Source organism: Podarcis liolepis, assembly GCF_965112155.1.
Source record: "Podarcis liolepis genome assembly, chromosome: 1".
In the NCBI taxonomy this organism is placed as follows: Eukaryota; Metazoa; Chordata; class Lepidosauria; order Squamata; family Lacertidae; genus Podarcis; species Podarcis liolepis.
In genome coordinates this window covers 46,513,273-46,532,058 of record NC_139554.1, presented here as the reverse complement: position 1 = coordinate 46,532,058, position 18,786 = coordinate 46,513,273, and the positions used below count along the sequence as shown (strand labels likewise).

General features: G+C 42.7%; 1 protein-coding gene across 8 annotated transcripts in view; it reads left to right on the top strand.

The window, feature by feature from the left end:
- The window catches only part of SIPA1L1 (signal induced proliferation associated 1 like 1), a 150,734-nt gene that overhangs the window by 16,444 nt on the left and 115,504 nt on the right, over positions 1 to 18,786 (top strand). For 6 of the 8 annotated variants that reach the window (XM_083505743.1, XM_083505742.1, XM_083505738.1 and 3 more), the window contains exon 2: positions 13,718 to 13,812. The exons of the other annotated variants lie outside the window; for them this stretch is intronic. The gene's annotated coding sequence lies outside the window, so the exon portion shown is untranslated. The remainder of the gene's footprint in view (positions 1 to 13,717; positions 13,813 to 18,786) is intronic. 8 annotated transcript variants of the gene reach the window in all.

Genomic DNA, 18,786 nt, shown 5'->3' with positions numbered 1-18,786 from the left:
AGGAGTCTCTGCTCTAAAGGTACAGAGACCCTTCTAGGGAAGATCTTGAATGGGGACAACATAGTGTCTTAGCGCCTGCACCCACCAGCACTCTCATCTGTTAACCAGACAGATTAAACTTTTTGATCCAAGGGGGCTTGACTGTTAACTAACCCCACACTAATCTCACAAGCAAATGGGCCAATAACAGGCCTTATAAAACCTTCCCCTCCAAATCAGCTCCACAGTATGAGCAACTATTTGCTTCAGTAGCAATGCAAACTCCTTGCCTCATTGCTTTCCTTGCCTATTTAACCCAGTACCAGTGATGTGGGTTTTCCAGAAATATTTGAACTGGAAAATCATCTGGAAATTTGCATAGGATAACTTGCATCAGGAAACTTTCTGATGCCCTAGAGCAGGGATTCTCAAACTTTCTTACCACTAGGGCCAACTTGAGATGGTTGAAAATTACTGAGGACCACCAATCACAACGTGGTGGTGCAGGGGTAGAGCCAATCACAGAATGGAGACAGATGGAGTCAGAATTTGGCATAATCAGCTGGAAATTGCTGACATCCCTGTCTACTGATATCTAAATTCTTTGCCTCAAAATTTTCATTGTGGAAGGAGTTCCATAGTTTCCCAGAATCTCAGTACAGTGGTACCTCTGGTTACGAAGTTAATTCATTCCGCAAGTCCGTCCTTAAGTTGAAACTCTTCTTATCCTGAGGTGTGCTTTTGCTAATGAGGCCTCTTGCTGTGTGCATGATTTCCATTCACATCCTGGGGCAAAGTTCGCAACCAGGAGCAGCTACTTCCGGGTTAGCGGAGCTCGCAACCCGAAGCATTCGTAACCAGAAGCGTTCGTAACCAGAGGTACAGACATGTGGCTGAACCTCCCAAATTTGCTGATCCAAAGGCTCTAAGCAGAGAAGGTTTTTTAAAATATTTTCCCTTCACATCCTGACATGCCTCTGAATGTATTTTACTCAGCCCTGTAATTTCTTCTCCTTATACCTTATTATCCCCAGTTGTTTTCATCTCACCTCCCTTATCCTTTTACATTCAGTTCTCTCTCCTATAACAGCTTTCCTCTCTTCCTTTTAGGTTCCCTGTTTATTAATGTATTGTAGTTGTTGTTCCCAGTTAAGTTATTATTCATGGGCGTAGCCAGGATTTATGTTGGGGGGGGAGGGTTCATGTTAGTGGGGGGCAGATAAAGCAAATTTAGTGGGTAAATCAATAAGTATTTTTATTGATTTACTTGATCTGGGGTGTATGCGGCAGCTTGGTATTGTTATACCAAGGCTTCTTGAACAAACTTACTGTACAGCAATTAATATCAGTGGCTTCTTCTGAATTATTTAGGCTCTTCCTATGCCTCTTATTGAATGAGTGCCTTGTTCTCACTCTGGTCTGTTAGCAGCATGTTAACAGCAACCAAATTCACTGCAAACCTTAGTTCTTGGTGCTTTATAAAGCATATGCTGAGGCTAGCAGGCCCCAATATAGTAGCAGAAATTTACATCAGGAGTGTTACTGTTGACTCATGGTATCAGATTTAAGGAGAGCCAGGGCTTTTAGGAAAATTCTGCCATGAGCACAGAGATTTGATGAGAGATTTAGAAGTTCATAGTTCATCATTCATCTAGTTACAATACTGCAATTTGAAAATTGATTTGAGTTTTATATCAACCCAGTCTTGGAAATAAGTCTTGGAAATAAGCACACAAATTACTTGTTGTTGTCGTTTAGTCGTTTAGTCATGTCCGACTTCGTGACCCCGTGGACCAGAGCATACTGGGCACTCCTCTCTTCCATTGCCTCCCGCAATTTGGTCAAACTTATGGTAGTAGCTTCGAGAACACTTTCCAACCATCTCGTCCTCTGTTGTCCCCTTCTCCTTATGCCCTCCATCTTTCCCAGCATCAGGGTCTCTTCCAGGGAGTCTTCTCTTCTCATGAGGTGGCCAAAGTATTGGAGGCTCAGCTTCAGGATCTGTCCTTCCAGTGAGCACTCAGGGCTGATTTCCTTCAGAATGGATAGGTTTGATCTTCTTGCAGTCCATGGGACTCTCAAGAGTCTCCTCCAGCACCATAATTCAAAAGCATCAATTCTTCGGCGATCAGCCTTCTGTGTGGTCCAGCTGTCACTTCCATACATCACTACTGAGAAAACCATGGCTTTAACTATACGGACCTTTGTTGGCAAGGTGATGTCTCTGCTTTTACGATGCTGTCTAGGTTTGTCGTTGCTTTTCTCCCAAGAAGCAGGCATATTTCAATTTCGTGACTGCTGTCACCATCTGCAGTGATCATGGAGCCCAAGAAAGTTAAATCTCTCACTTCCTCCATTTCATCCCCTTCTGTTTGTCAGGAGGTGATGGGACCAGTTACTGGCCTGCACATTTTTTTACCAGCCTTTAAGACAGGCTGGTAGTCTGCATTCCTGGTCACCTATGACTCCTAGGCAAGTTGTTAAAAACAAGACAGTTATGAACCAGCATGTTTGTTTTTGCTCCAGATTTCATAAAACAGCTACTTGTTTCTGTTATGGCAGGAGTGCTGCCATTACTTGATCAGTGACTTGGCTAAGTATTGTGTTATGACTGGCTTAGTTGCCCTGGATTTATCTGCTTCAAAGGCAGAAGAAATAAGTACTAAGGCAAAAGAAATAAAGGACTTCTATTTTTGTATGTTGATTTGTACGCAGTTGATTGTTCAGAAAATCAGCTAATAAATTTAATAAACTCTTAGCAAGTAGGTGATTTCATACTGATTACCATCTACTTAGTTGATTCCAGAACTAGAAATGGAATCTTCTTTTAAATAAATGATTATTGTTCTGTCTTACAATAGACATTTTCCTATATGCTGTTAGAGATATGACTATAGATAACTTGTCTTATGGTTTGAGAAAAAACATGCTCATGTTTCAGTATTCGAAAATATGAATGATGGGTTGAGTTGCTGGGTTTTTAAATAAACTTTTTTTAGCATCATAAGCCTCTCTAAATAAGAAGAGACACCAATGCTTTACTAAAGTTTGACTCATTAATTTGGTCCGTGAAACAATTCCGTTAACGGTATAATCCCACAACTGAACTATCCCATTGCCCTTTAATCTCCAGCACGATAGCCACCATTTAATTACGCACTGCTGCAAATGCTTGCTTTGCAGTTTGCCCTCTGCATTCTGAGATCTTTAAGGTAAAGTGATATTTCTAGCAAAATCACAAGTATGATCTGTTTTGTTTTCTGCAGGGTACTTAACTTGGTTTATTCGTGGTTTCATGTTCACTAACAAAGGCTTATACTTGTGTTTTGAATAACCAGGGCAGGGCTAGCCAATGGGATGCCTTCCAGATGTTGTGAAATAAAAATCTCATAAGCCCCGCTAGCATGACTAAAGATCAGGGATGATAGCTGTTGTAATTAAACAATGTCAGGGGGTACCATGTAGACTACTTTGGATGTAGGCATTGAAAAATGTATTGCATCATAAACCTCCAGCCAGGGTAGATTTGATTTAATCAAATTGATTTAAATCAAATTGATTTAAACCACGATTTAAATCACTAATCAGTAAGACTTGATTTAAATCATTTTTTTACATACTTTTGCCTCGCCAGAGTGATGCATGCTCTGGTTACCTCCTGTTTGGACTACTGCAATGCGCTCTACGTGGGGCTACCTTTGAAGGTGACCCGGAAACTACAACTAATCCAGAACGCGGCAGCTAGACTGGTGACTGGGAATGGCCACCGAGACCATATTACACCGTTCCTGAAAGACCTACATTGGCTCTCAGTACGTTTCTGAGCACAGTTAAAGTGTTGGTGCTGACCTTTAAAGCCCTAAATGGCCTCAGCCCAGTATACCTGAAGAAGTTTCTTCACCTCCATCATTCAGCCTGGACACTGAGGTTCACTTTTGAGGGTCTTCTGGCGGTTTCCTCCCTGTGAGAAGTAAAGTTACAGGGAACCCGGCAGAGGGCCTTTTCGGTAGTGGTAGTACAGAACCTTTCCACCCTTGTTTGTGGAACCAAGAGATCTGGAAATGTCCTTTCTTAAAATATAAGCTGAAATTGTCAGGGTTCTGAAAGAATGGACAGACTTTTAGAATCATAGTCATGGAAGAACTTCTGTTTATAAATTCCTGTTATAAAAACTGCCACTCTGGTGCTTTCTTGAGTGTTGCTTTTAGAATAATTCTTTTGGTAGGACACAAAACTGAACTTGTTCTAGAAATCCTGTGCATGGTTTCTGTGGGAGGAGAGAGGAAATGAAAACATGAAAGTACTAGGCTAGGCTAGAGGCAGCTTATTTTCAGAGCTGTGCAAATAAGAAAAAAAATCTGTGCCAAGAGAAGCTGGGTATTGTGATGGGTATAAAATTGTGCACACTCACTTAAATAAAATAAAAAAAAAGTTATGTACTAAGATAGCACAGGTCAAAATATCATTGCACACCTGATGTAAATTATAAATGTATGTCTTATCTTAAAAGACAAATCACCAAGGTCAGTGAAAGAGACTTTGCTTAGCTATAAGTTCAAACTTTGAAGCTGCTATGTTGAAAGAGAATATATGCATGGTCTGCGTGACAACTGGAAAATACAACAAAACTATTACGTATTACATATAACTTGCCATTGGGTCTTGCCAACCTAAATTCCTCTCCCATAATGTTTTCCGGCCAGCGACGGTTCCTGTTGAAATTTCTATTAGTTTGTTGTATATATTTGAGAGTAGACCCATATCATCTAGAATAGAATTCTAGATCAGAAGTTCAAACCTTGTTAATGGGATGGCAGATTGTAATTTGGATATTTTAGAAAATAAAACCGCTAATGTGCTTGCAACCACCCCCAGGTAATTTTACCCAAGTCTAGCCTTAATTGTACTTCAGTAACATAAAAGTTTTATGTCATTTGTTATGAATGCTGGCGTGGTTGCTCGAGAGCGAACAGGCAAGACTCCCACTGGTCTTTACAAGGCTTTATTATCTGTCAAAAACATTCACAATGCAGAGCATCTCAATTCCATGTCTGCTCAGTTGCTAGCAGAATCTGGGAGTGGGAGGTCCTTAAACTTTCCCCAGGAGAGCAGTCTTTCGACCCCCAACCTACGCCTCCCCTCTCTGCGCGTAAGCCTACTGCGCAGAGAGGGTGTGGCAAAGGGGGACCTGCCCCCCCCACTTTGCTCAGGCTCAGTGTTGCAGCTTTCCCTTGCATCTTCCAAGCCCTACATCCCTTCCCCAGTGGAGGCGTGGCTTCCCTCCTCCCCAGAGGAAGAGCTGCTTCTCATGATCTTCGGAGGCTCCCTATAACCCAACTGTCCTTCCACCTCTGAGCTGATGGCAGTTCCCTGACATCATTAATCCAAAAGCCCTTCAGTCTATATTACCCTTTTTTGTCCAAGCCTTCTACCAATTTCCAGAAATCTGTATTTTTTTTTTAAAGCTAGCCTTATATGCAATAGGTGTTAGAGGGGAAGAGATAGGAACCAATTTTCTCTGCCATTCTTTCCAGACCATGTAATAAGTGGATTAGAAAGATGATGCATCCAAGGTGGAGTAAATGTCTGAAACAGGTCCTGCTTGCTCCATTAGACTCTTCTTATGTTCTTAAATGGCAAGTCTCATAGCAGAAATCTTAATCTTTCTGGTTTCTGAGCTTTCGGCAGGTAGTGGCTGCGCACTTTCTGTAACATCTTCCCAAACATAAGGGCAGATGTGAATTACTTTAAATGTTGTTGATGTAAGTCATTAAGACGAGAGCCCTTTAAAAATCACTGGTGTACATTGACTTTTCCATTTTGTGATTCATATATTCTACAAACAAGATTTAGTTGCTGCAGCAAATGAACACAAATTGGTTTGCAGCTAAATTATCCCACCTTGAAGCATAATCCAAGATCTCTGATCATGTATTTTACACTACTCAATTATATCTGCCTGTAGAGATGAGGTGGGGATTATGAAAATTAATTTACTGGCTTTCTTGTATATGTGCTAAGTCTGTAAGTAATATCATTTGGAGCGGAGGGCCATAGTCCAGCATTCTGTGTCCAGAAGCTAGGCTGATAATTATTGGGGGGGGGGGGTAGTAGTGCTTTTCCACATAGGAACTGTAAATATTACACTTTCTGTGGATCTCAACAGCTAAGAATCTTGGTGTAAAACAAACTAGTCACTTTCAAAAAAGCCCGCTTCAAACTGTAGTTATAAAGCTGATTTACATACGATTCTTGTTTGTACTTAATGATAAGTTGGGATTCAGGATAATAAAGTAATTTTGGCTGCTCTCTTCCTGCTGGCCTAATAGGAAGAAAATAGGAGGTGGGTGGGAATCTGTGAGCGCAGCACTTTGCTTTGGTTTGCTGAAGTTCTCCAATTACCACTAAATCAGCATACTTAACATGTTTATATTACATGCAGATTTCGTTTAAAGGACAACTTTTATATTTTTTAATATAACTGAAACTGAATCTTATTTAAATAATATAATCTTACATTTTTAAAATTATTCATTCTTTGAAAGGACTGGAAATGTTTTATTCCTAAATGGACACTCTTAGGAAGCTGAATTTGGCAATTACACGACTTCAAAACTCCATTTTTGAATGCATGAATTTGATGCAAAAATACAGTCATTTTTTCAGCTTTTGCAGCAAGCCTGTTCGTTTGACCTGTGGGGATCACAACAAAATTAACAGTAAGTTACCGTATTTTTCGCTCTATAACACGCACCTGACCATAACACGCACATCGTTTTTAGAGGAGGAAAACAAGAAAAAAAATTCTGAATGAAACAGTGGATGTATCATTTTTGTGCTTCATGCTGTGGCCACAGACATGTGATCTGATGGTGAATTTGGGGTAGCTCAATGCAAAGATCCTGAGGATCCATGTGGATCCATGCTTTTTAACCACATTTTTGCACCATTGCAGCCCCAGGCAACAGTGGGTGTGTGATTTTTGGGGGGCAGGCTGCTATGTGATCTGATGGTGAATTTGGGGTGGCCCAATGCAAAGATCCTGAGGATCCATGTGGATCCATGCTTTTTAACCACATTTTTGCACCATTGCAGCCCCAGGCAACAGTGGGTGTGTGATTTTTGGGGGGCAGGCTGCTATGTGATCTGATGGTGAATTTGGGGTGGCCCAATGCAAAGATCCTGAGGATCCATGTGGATCCATGCTTTTTAACCACATTTTTGCACCATTGCAGCCCCAGGCAACAGTGGGTGTGTGATTTTGGGGGGGCAGGCTGCTATGTGATCTGATGGTGAATTTGGGGTGGCCCAATGCAAAGATCCTGAGGATCCATGTGGATCCATGCTTTTTAACCACGTTTTTGCACCATTGCAGCCCCAGGCAACAGTGGGTGTGTGATTTTGGGGGGGCAGGCTGCTATGTGATCTGATGGTGAATTTGGGGTGGCCCAATGCAAAGATCCTGAGGATCCATGTGGATCCATGCTTTGTAACTACATTTTAAGTGGGGAGTGAAGGAAAAACACAGAAGGGACAAGAGAGCGTTGTGCAGAGAAGCAGCTGGCTAAGAAAGCAGGAGAGGGATTTTACGGGAGGGAGGAAAGAAAGGCAAAAGTTTCCACAAACCGAAGCCAGCTTTCTCTCTCCTCCTGCATGCTTTCTGGCTGCCTGCGAGGAGCACAGAGAGGAATTACTAGAAGGAAAGACCTCTGCTTTCCCCTCTGCTTGCCTGGAGGGGAGGGGATTTGCCTGCTCTTTGTTCCGTTTGAGCAAACACAGCAACGAAACAGAGGAGGGTGGGCAGGAAAGCTGCAACTTCCTCTTTTCAGGTTTCCCTCTCGGACACAACGCACGATTGATTTTTGCTGATTTTTGTTCCTGCGCTCCCCTAATCGGCTCCAGGGACCCCCCCCCCACATTCGCTCCATAACACGCACAGACATTTCCCCTTCCTTTTTAGAAGAAAAAATCTGCGTGTAATAGAGAGAAAAATACGGTAGTTAACTTAGTTGGAGAAACTGCAATATAAATGCTGTGTAGTCGCGCCAGTAGAACAAATGTGTAAGTTGATCATGGAGTGCCTTGAGGACCTGCATAATGTAATTTATACTGTGCTGGAATTGAATGTGGGAGACCTTGACAGGTTTAAATCTCTGCTTGGGGCAGTTACTTACTATGTTCCTAGAGCTTCATCTACATTTTTTCAGTAATCTTTACGGCAACTCTGAAAAAAGGAAGCTGAAGCTGAAAGAGCGGTTTGCTTTGGCACATCCAGTGAATGTATAGCATAGCTGAGAAGAGATTTGAACTCAAAACTATTTGGCTAAGGGTACTCTTAACTACTACAGTGGTACCTCGGGTTACAGACGCTTCAGGTTACAGACTCCGCTAACCCAGAAATAGTACCTTGGGTTAAGAATTTTGCTTCAGGATGAGAACAGAAATCGCGCAGCGGCGGCACAGTGGCAGCGGGAGGCCCCGTTAGCTAAAGTGGTACCTCAGGTTAAGAACAGTTTCAGGTTAAGAACGGACCTCCAGAACAAATTAAGTTCTTAACCAGAGGTACCACTGCTCATGGTGGTAGTTATACTGATACAATGAAGCACATGGTGCAGTGAAAGGATAAATGGGGTGAAATGCTTCATGTTGTATTCTGAAGCTCAGTGTGGTTTTATGTTTCTAAAATTCCAACCCAGCCACTGAAACTACTCAGCACAGATGACTGGCTATCTGCAAAGTTTTATTAGATGAAATACTCAAAAACGTGTTGTTGTTATTATTTTTTAATGTTTAGGCACATTGACTCTTAATTGTAGATTATGCTTCTTAAGAGTTGTATGTCTAAAGCACTGAATTCATTTTTGTTTAAAGATGTACCGATCCTGGCCCCTGGATTCAATTAAAAATCTAGTAGATCACATTAGGGCTTACCAAATCTACCGCCAAGTGACACTAACCTGAAATCCCCAGAACTTGTCTCTGGCCCAAATTTGCTCAGCAGATTCTCTTCCCCAACTACTCCTGTGCCAGCCTTCTGTTTATGGGATGTGTACACAGATACACTCATGCTCAGTTCTTTTGTGTGCCTCAGCTGTTGTGCATGAAGATCTTTGTGTAGGAATAGTAAATGCACAATCAGCAGGTGTGCTCCTTCATCTCTCCACCACCCGTCACATGGTAAGCTCCAGTTTCAGTCTCCTGTGAGGTCTACCTCCAAGGAGACTTATGGAACAAATCTGTCTAGGACTGGCATCTTTGACAGGGGAATACTTTGTACTGTATGTTCACTTGTAGGACCCTAGTGAAGAACCAATAGGCTCTGCAGATGTGGAAGGGGTCTAAGGAAGTAGCAGTGCATGTTCAGTGACCGTGCACAAAGGTGACGGTCAGGAACTTAGTGAATCCTCCTTCCAGCAGCTGTTAGCCTAGTGTCCGGATGTGTTGTCGCTTACCTCAATTCCATCCTTTTCATCTTGTCCCATACTTGCCTGGAACCAGCTCTTTTACTGAGGGCTGGAGTCAGGAAAAAATGGGAAATCCTCAAGGCAGAATGGTTTCTAGCTGTTGCCTATCTTCTGACAGCATGCTCTTGCATATGAGGCACATGGAGTATGTGGGCAGATTCATACCAGACGCTTAAAGCACATCTAATGCACATACCCCAAAAGAATCCTGGGAACTGCAGTTCTCCCTCAGAGAGCTACATTTCCCAGCACCCCAACAAGGCACAGTGTCCATTAGTCCTTGTTCCTTTGAGCATTAAGTTGGATACATGGAGAACCCGCTTTGGGTTTATTTTAAGCATACAGCTTAAAGGATACTATGCATTCTGAAGGTGAGCACATGGTTGCTTGCCTGCCCTACAAAATACTCTATTGCATAAGGAGAGTTGGCTCCTGTCAGTCTGGTCTGTAAGTGGCAGATCATTAGAAAAACTCATGACAAGATGATTACTATCTAGTTTCATCTCAAAAGAATAATGATCTCGAATGCTTAACCCCCCCCCCCATTTTGGGGGTGTTGTACTTTAAATTAAATTAAGCAAGAGAGAGAAAAGAGTTGCACAATCTGCAAACTGCTATTTTCATTTTCACAGAGAGTCCCAGAGTGGGAAGGATAACTGGATGGTATACTTTTATCCTTCCAATTCACCTGTCAACCAAGGTCCTTGTGGGTATGGTGGCAATCCTTCCAGTCTGGAAGTGGTGTTTTTGAATGCCATGTCAGTATGTGGTAAAATATGACCTCCCAGGATCTGACCTAGAATGTATTGCAGAGCCATGGTTGGAAGAAGTGGATGGATAAACATATTTTAGCACTGTACCAGGTTTCTCTGTAGAGCCATCAGCTAAGCTGTGCATGTATGGGCAGGCAGGGAGGCAGAATTGCTGTGGTCTATCATGATTCCACCCACCCTGACCTAGTGCCCTGTTTGAATCATTGAGTGTTTGTTTTTGAGGTAGGTGGCTGGCACAGAAGGGAGATTCTGTTGTATAACAGGCTCTTTATGTGACCTAGCTAGGGTAGTTTCCCATGTTGCTGGAGTTTCCCAGCCTGTTGTTACCGAGTGACTTTGACATCCATGCAAAGACCACCTTGTTGGAAATGCCTCAGGACTTTCTGCCCTCCACAGCAACTGTGGGGCTATCCCAAATTACCGTATTTTTTGCCCTATAGGACGCACTTATTCCCCCCTCCAAAAATGAAGGGGAAATGTGTGTGCATCCTATGAGGCGAATGCAGGCTTTCGCTGAAGCCTGGAGAGCAAGAGGGGTCGGTGCGTACCGACCCCTCTCGCTCTCCAGGCTTCAGGAATCTATCCGCAAGCCTTGGGAGCCCGCGGGAGTTCCCGCCGGGCTCCCTAGGCTTGCGGATAGCAGCCTGCATCCCGAAGCCTGGGGCTCGCTGAGCAGCGCGCCCCGGGCTTCGGGCAGATATCCGCAAGCCTGGGGAGGCCGGCGGGAGTTACCGCAGGGCTCCCCAGGCTTGCGGATAGCAGCCTGTTCTGGGGGCTGGGGTCGGGGGAAGCTCCCCCTGGGGGGGAAATATATTTTTTTTCTTTATCCCCCCCCCAACTAGGTGCACCCTATGGGCCTGTGCGCCCTATAGGGCGAAAAATACGGTATATTGGGACTCCTTCACATAGCAGAATACACTTTGGGATTGAATTTTGTTTTCTTTTTTTGTATGGAGGGACAGTGTACGGTCCTCTTGTCATTGACAGATTTTGAATGCTTGAACCTGCCTTCAGACTGACAGGAACCTTCACAGGAGCGCTGACCTATGTAAAAGGAGTTCCTGACTACCTACAACCCCCTGTTGAAACGGTCCCCTCTAAACCCCCCATCATGTTGGACGATTACCAACCAGTCTCAGGTTTACCATTTTTGGCAAGGTACACGAAGGCATAGTAGAATATCAGCTTCAGGGTTTCTTGGATAAAATGGATTATGATCCATTTCAGTCTGGCTTCATGCCTGAAGTTGGAACCAAAGCAGCTTTGGTTGACTTCGTAGACAACCTCCACTGGGAACTAGACAGAGGGAGTACATCCCTATAGGTTCTGCTGAACTTCTCAGAATGTAGCAGCACCTATCCGGCAATGTCTGCACTAGTTGCCAGTTGTTTTTGGTAACAAATTGAGACTTCAGTGATTCTCTTTAAAGATTAAATAGCTTGGGTCCACAATATCGGAGGAGTTACTTCTTTCCATAGTAGTCTTTTGCTTGCTCCCTAAGATCAGAAGGAGCTGCCCATCTCTGTGTTCAACCTGGGGTGAAGGCATGGTTGATGGGAGCATGGTTGAGAGCAGCACGAGATAGGGCCTTCCCAGCGGCTGCACCAATGTTATGGAATACAGTACTGTATCTTGTTTCTTGAAACATGTAGCCTTCCCCTCCCCACCTGCCTGTTGGTAAATACATTCTTTTTTTAGCAGGATTTTGCCTGCTAAGTATCAGCAGCTTTGTGTAAAGGTTGGATTATGTTTTTGGTCTTCGCTTTTGTTATGTTTTTAGTGGGGCAGTGAAGTGAGTGGTGTTGATGTGATTTTAAGTTACTGTATGCTGTGCTGAGTTGTGCATATGCACCAGAAGGGTAGGATAGAAATCTCTATATAAAATAAATAAATATATTTTTAAATATAATTATTATTCACTTGTATTTCCCCCATGTCAGTTCTCCTACTGAATATAATTTGAATACAGGTGTTTATTTCAGCAGCCAATTTACCACCCAGTCCAGTCATTTTTTCAGGAAATAGTAGTACACAAGAAGCTGCCTAATAACAGAGACAGATCATTGGTACATCTAGTATCAGTACTGTTAACACTGATTGGCAAAGTTTCAGCTGGGACCCAAGATAGAACCTATGGCGTTTTGTGAGAAAATCATGTGAGCAACACAAGCTATAACCCCTCTCCTGCAGCTTAACAGATGTAAACCTTCCAGGGCACAGAAACCAGTTCAAGGGCTGATCTTTTCTTGCTTGAGCCTCCTGAAACATAACCGATGTTGTATAAAAATTAATCTCTTGTGGCAAAGCAACTGACTGTTTAAATTAGATATAGAAAAAAACATTCCTGATTCAATTCTAATCTGCCCATCTTTGAGAAAAAGCAAAAATATACAGTATTAAGATGTTGGCATTTGTATTTGGTATAATCTAGCCTGCTGTGAAGACAGCACTTACACACAAGATTCCTATAGACCAGGGGTCAGCAAACTAAGGTCCGTGGGCCGGATCAGACCCAATTGCCTTCAGGATCCAGCTCGCGGACTGTCCATGGATCGGCGTGGGGATTCTGTTCGTCCGGGGTGCGCCATTCCCCCCCGAGCCATTCCACCCCCCTACACCGCGACGGCGCCTCCTCCCTCCTGGCTTCTCCCCGCCCTGCCTAGAGGAGGAAGGAGACTGGGCTGGGCTGGGCTGGCTGAGCGCCATTTTAAGCAGCCCCTCTCTGGAGCCAGCCCTTTTGTGCCACTTATTGTCCCTTCGCTGCTGCCCTAGTGCTCCTGTGGGCCAGAGAGCGGAGCGGATGGACTCACTCTGCTTACCCACGAGTAGCAGCGGTGGTAGTGGTGGTGGTGGCGGAGGCGGTAGCAGCAGCTGGGGGTAGGGAGCAGCTGGGGGTAGGGAGGAGGACTACTTGCCCCCCTCACCTCTTCTTCCAGCTCCCCCTCTGTGCTGCTTCTCTAGCCTGCCACAAGGTCTGAGGGATAATAGACAGGCCCACGGCTAAAAAAATTTGCTGACCCCTGCTATAGACTATAAGAGTTCAGTCATGGCATGCATGTGTGAGCATTCTGCACGCTGGGCTATTACAGCGAAGAAGAGGACTTTTATTGGATCTTCTCCCCTCAATTCCACCCTCTGTTTCATTAAGGAACATTGTGAATGGACCTGAAGGGGTGAAAGAACTTTATGCTGATATGTGAGATAGGAAGTACATCCTTGCAACTAGTTTGCCCTGGGCTCCTATGCTTTTCCTTTTATACTTTCTCAAGCAACTTGAGATTTTAGAGTCAAGGTGCTAGGGACATGTTTAAGACAAAAGCCAGTAACACTCCCATTAATGTATATTTATGGTGTAGTGAAAATGAGTTTAACAGTATAGAAAAGAGTGGGAGTGTACTATAAGGGTTGTTCTAAAAGTCAGAATTTACTACGAGGTCAAACCATTTCCTACATGGTTATAAAATAATCTTTCTCTTTTCTTTGTCCCCCTGTATTTTACAGCTGAAATGCTCCCTGGGTATATTGTACAGTGATGCTGACAAAAGGAATAGGAACTTCAATTATGTTAATGAGTGATCAGACAAACAAAACTTGAGGTAAGAATATAAACTTTGAAGAAGCACAATGTGTCTGAAGGCAGCCCTGTATCTGGAAATGTTTTAATGTCTGGTGTTTTACAGTTTTTTATATATGCTGTAAGCCGCCCAGAGTGGCTGGGGAAACCCAGCCAGATGGGCGGGGTATAAATAATAAAATTATTACTATTATTATTATTGGTGGAATGGACAGCCCCAAATTCCAGATGTTTAGCTTTGTTGTTACTCTTGGATTTTTCTTTCTGGAATTAAGTGAGGTAAGGGGTAGCATTTCAGATGTATAGGGCATTGCAAAGGGGTTTTAGAGGAAGGGGAAAGATCCTGACCAAGGTTTAGAGACTTGCTTTTTTGTATAGTCAAAGCAAACACATTTCTTTTTTGTCATGGATACCTAGTTTATAAGCCCACTTCCCATAACAACTTGCTGTGGTCAGGAATTGTGGTTGTCATGAATGAGTTTGGGTGACCCTTGGGTTCCTGCACTTGTCCTCTTTCTTCCTCCCCTACAACCAGTTAATAATAATAATAATAATAATAATAATAATATAGTTTGTGTCTTCACTCTTCTAACCCTAACCCTAACCCTTCTTAGTCCAGAACTATAGCTTGCTTAGTTCCCACTCATATTGGTGCTTAATGTATACAGATGCTGCTGTTTGACCAGGGCTACAACCTAAGGGTAGATACCCAGTGGTGGCTTGCTTATGACACTGGTCTCTTTGAATAGAAATCGCTGAATCTTCATCTTCAGAGGAAGAGGAATAAGCTAAACCTAAATGCTATCTATCAGTCATGGTCAGTGGGAACAAAACCTGAGCCACTAAGGTTCCTTTTAAGCTACTGAGCAGCTGCTGATTTTGAACCAACTGCTAAATGTTGGTTTCCTCTCTGTAGAGAGATCACAGTGCTGGCTGCTTAAATGAACACCAAGGCAAGTTTTTTTGTAACAGAAGCATTAAATAAATGGTTAATTTAAATCAGCAGCACTTTACTGGTTTGGAAACGGGAAAAAATTACTCATTTGCTTAATAAAACATTTGTAAACAGAGGATTAGTGTAATGCGGTGGTGGCGCCCACCCTGTGGAATGCCCTCCCATCGGTTGTCAAGGTGATGGACAACTACCTGACATTCAGAAGACATCTTAAGGCAGCCCTATTCAGGGAAGCTTTTAATGTATGATATTTTAGTGTTTTTTGGTTTCTGTGGAAGCCGCCCAGAGTGGCTGGGGAAACCCAGCCAGATGGGCGGGGTACAAATAATAAATTATTATTATTATTATTATTATTATGTGTGATGGAGTGAGCTACAGTTTAGAAAGTTGCCTTCTATCAAGTTAGATCATTGTACCATCTATCTCAGTATTGCTTGCACTGGTGTTCAGTGGTTCTCCAGAGTTTTAGGAAGGGTTCTTTTCCAGACCTACCTGGAGATGCAGGGGATCACACTCGAGATCGTCTGAACAAAAAAGCATGCACTCTACCACTGAAATACAGCCTTTCTCTAAAGTAAAAATCAGTAGGAACGCAGACTGATACTTGCTGCCATTAGCTGATTTTATTCTTGTACTGAGGGCAATCTTGAGAAAGGAGAACTAAAAACATTTAAACAGTGGCTAATCCTTTGGTTTACAGTCAGTATGCTGGTTGTGGTAGATAAAAATATGTTGAACATATGGAAATGGAATGAGATTAACTATTTTCGTAGACCCTTCAAATAACATACCAGATGGAGCTAATATTGCATGGAGCTAAGACTTGCCTGGAACTGGTGATCTTGATGCAGCGATATATTTGCCCCATGCCCATTTTTCTAAGTTATGTAACATCTTTGAAGGTATTATATGCTCAGCCATCAATTACATGATGTTTTAGTCACCAGAACCAGTCTGCTTTGGCTTTTATAGTCTACATTTTATGGGTCTTGAATTTCTCTCCCTTCCCTCATTGGGTCAGATTCTACCTTTATAAAGACCCTTCTAGACAAATGGCTGAAACTTCATTGCATAAAAGAACTGAATCAGTTTTGTTTTTCAGGGTGAATACTAGTGCTTTTGATCTTCTTTAATCTGATCCTTTTATCTGTTTTGTTTTAGTCCTAACAAGTTAGCTCATGTAGTGGTTACACTGAGGTTAAGAGATACTGTGACTTAAAGGATATCTCTGCAGATGCTTTGGTGTTTCAAGCATAAAATACCTTCAGGCTACTACAGCTATTCAGTTGCATAATCTGTAGGATTATGTGCTTTGAGTACAAGACTGATTACATAGCCTGTATGTAAGTCATGTCTAAGAGCGTCAGAAGCAATACATTGTGATATAAAGACACAAATAAACCAGCATGTTATTTTGCAGATATCTGCAAGAGATGCTCCATTGTATACCCAAGATTCTTCATATAAGAACAAACCGCATTGTAAATGTCTTTATTTTACAGCACTCAGTCCCCTCAGGCCTTACACTCATCTCCCACAAGCCTTGATCCAAGGGCAACATTCTGCCCCTCATAGTAAAAAGGAATGAGCTTTGGGGCAGGGAGTTTTCGATAGGGTTGCCATATGTCCGGATTTTCCTGGACATATTCGGAATACTGTAGTTGGCAGCAATGCCTGGGCGGAAATCGTAAAAAATGTCTGGTACAATCTGGACTTTTGGCAGCCCATGTTGGCAGTGCTATTATTGCTGTTTTTCCATAAAAATTGCTAAAAATGGCATTTTTAAAAAAGCAATTTTGCCCAAAAAGCTCAACAGTTTTTGGCAAAGGTTTAAAAAAGCTCAATAGATTTGGCATAAAGAAAAAAGCTCAGCAACTTTTCTGTCCAGGTTTTCACTGTTTGAAATATGGCATCCCTATGTTTCGATCTGTTACTCTTTGCCACGTGGAAGAAAATATATTGAATGAACACATTAGTGCTGGAGTTTTGCAGTGGGAGAGTAAACAGCCACAGAAGAATGTGAATGAAGTTAAGTTTGGGATTGACAAAGGAGACTAGTGCTACTTGTTACAATATAATTGTGAGGCTGGCCAGCAGGGGTTTCTTTCTCTTTATTCTATGTTTTTGTATTGCACATTACTTTGTTTCTGTTAGGCATTTTATGAATAGTTTATGTTAACATTACAGGCAACAAGTGATAGTTGCCCAGGGTACCTGTACAAACTGCATTTCATGTGGCACCTGCAATAGCAAAGGATGTTTTGAGGGGGAAGTATCACATTTTTGAAAGGTGCAAAAGGTGGTGTGTTGAGTGTCAAATGTATTATTTTAGCAACTTAAGCGCATCCTTCAGGGAAGTAGTTTAGACTAAGCACAACACAAAAAAACCTGATTTTAAACAATGGAGACATGTTGCAAGAGAAACAATGGACTATTTTAAAGTTAACGTTTTATGTTCTACCAGAATACCTTCATGTAAAGGGCTAAGATCTATTTTTTCTTCTCTTTTTAAACTTACTGATGTTTTAAAGTTACTTTACTATGGTAGCAATATTGCACCTTGTGCTCATGGAGTGACTCCTATAGATAGACTTTTCCAACCGCACCAGTTGTTCCCACAAAACTTCACTGAGCATGTTGTGTAGGGCAGTTGCTGGACTACAGCTTACATCAATCTGGACTACTGGTTGTGCTGTCCGGGGCTAATGAGAGTTGGAGCCCAGCAACATCTTGGGGGGGGGGCAGAGTCTAGTCATTCCTGCTATAGGGCCATTCAATAGCAGCCATTGCCCTTTTGAATATCTGTAGCATCCTCCCATTCCTGGCTCTTCCCCAGGCCCTCCATGTATAGCACTCTTCTCATGCTTCTTTAGCTCTTCTGCACATCTGAATCCCGGGACAGAGTTGGCAACACAGCAGAGCATCAGCTGCTATTGAATAACCCTGCTGGGCCATAGTGTGCTCTGAAGCGCTGAGTGGAGGTAATTGATGAGCGAGGATTGTCACGTGCAAGACTCATAGAGCCTTATGGAAACTGCTGTTTGAGCACAGAGCTTTCTATGGCTTGGATCCTAAGTTACTTTCTGTCAATGGAACTGAATGGAATGAGCCTCCCCCACCTTCCCTTCCCAATCCTAATAAACAGATTGATACCGGCAGTTCTTTCGTTATGAGGCAATTACATTTACAGACAAATATGTGTTAATGTTGGGGTTTTACTCCCAGTTGAAAACCAGCTGTTTCTCGTTAAAGCAGAACTCTTTATGATGAAGCTCATTTCTTTGGAGGCACATAAGGCTCTGGCAATGACCAGCAGAGTAACTGATCCAATAATGTGATAGGCCAGGTGTGCCTCATGGCTATCCCAGGAACAGTTCTCTCAGTCCTGTGATGTAATTCTGAATTTGTTGCAACTTGCTGCACCCATCAGAACAGTAGAACTGGAAATGTTTGTGTGGCCTAATCCTCAGAGTGTTCCAGCCATGTCAGCTGTGTTACAGTTGATTGGGCTGGCAGAAACATAGCACTTTAAGGGTCAGGTCATGGAGAAATAACACTTGTTGTTAAGTCTCTCTTTGGTTACGCCCTAACTAGCAGTTGCCAAGTAAGCTTTGTGTGCATGTGTGTCACGTTTTGATATTTGATAAGCATTAGCTCAAGATGGCTTCTGAACATGTATAGCAACTATTTGGTCATGTGTATTTTAAATTATGTAATTTGAATGATTTATATAATTGAAATAATATGTGGCTATATAGCTAACGCACACAGCCACTTTCTCAAGCTGGTGTTAGGCAAGCAGTCTCAGGTGTGTCTCTCCTTCCAATGTAGCCTGACCTTTTCATTCACAATTGGTTCACCTCTGGGTATACAATCCTGGTGTTGGGTGAAAAGGAGGCCAGCAAATCAGTTTTGCTGCAGGCAGTATAGCTGGCTGAACGCCATGATGCATTGGATATATTATCACTGGACACACAAGGCTTGCATTAAAGAACACTGGTCTTCAACTGGTCAGTTGGGACCCACTAGTGGGTTGCAGCC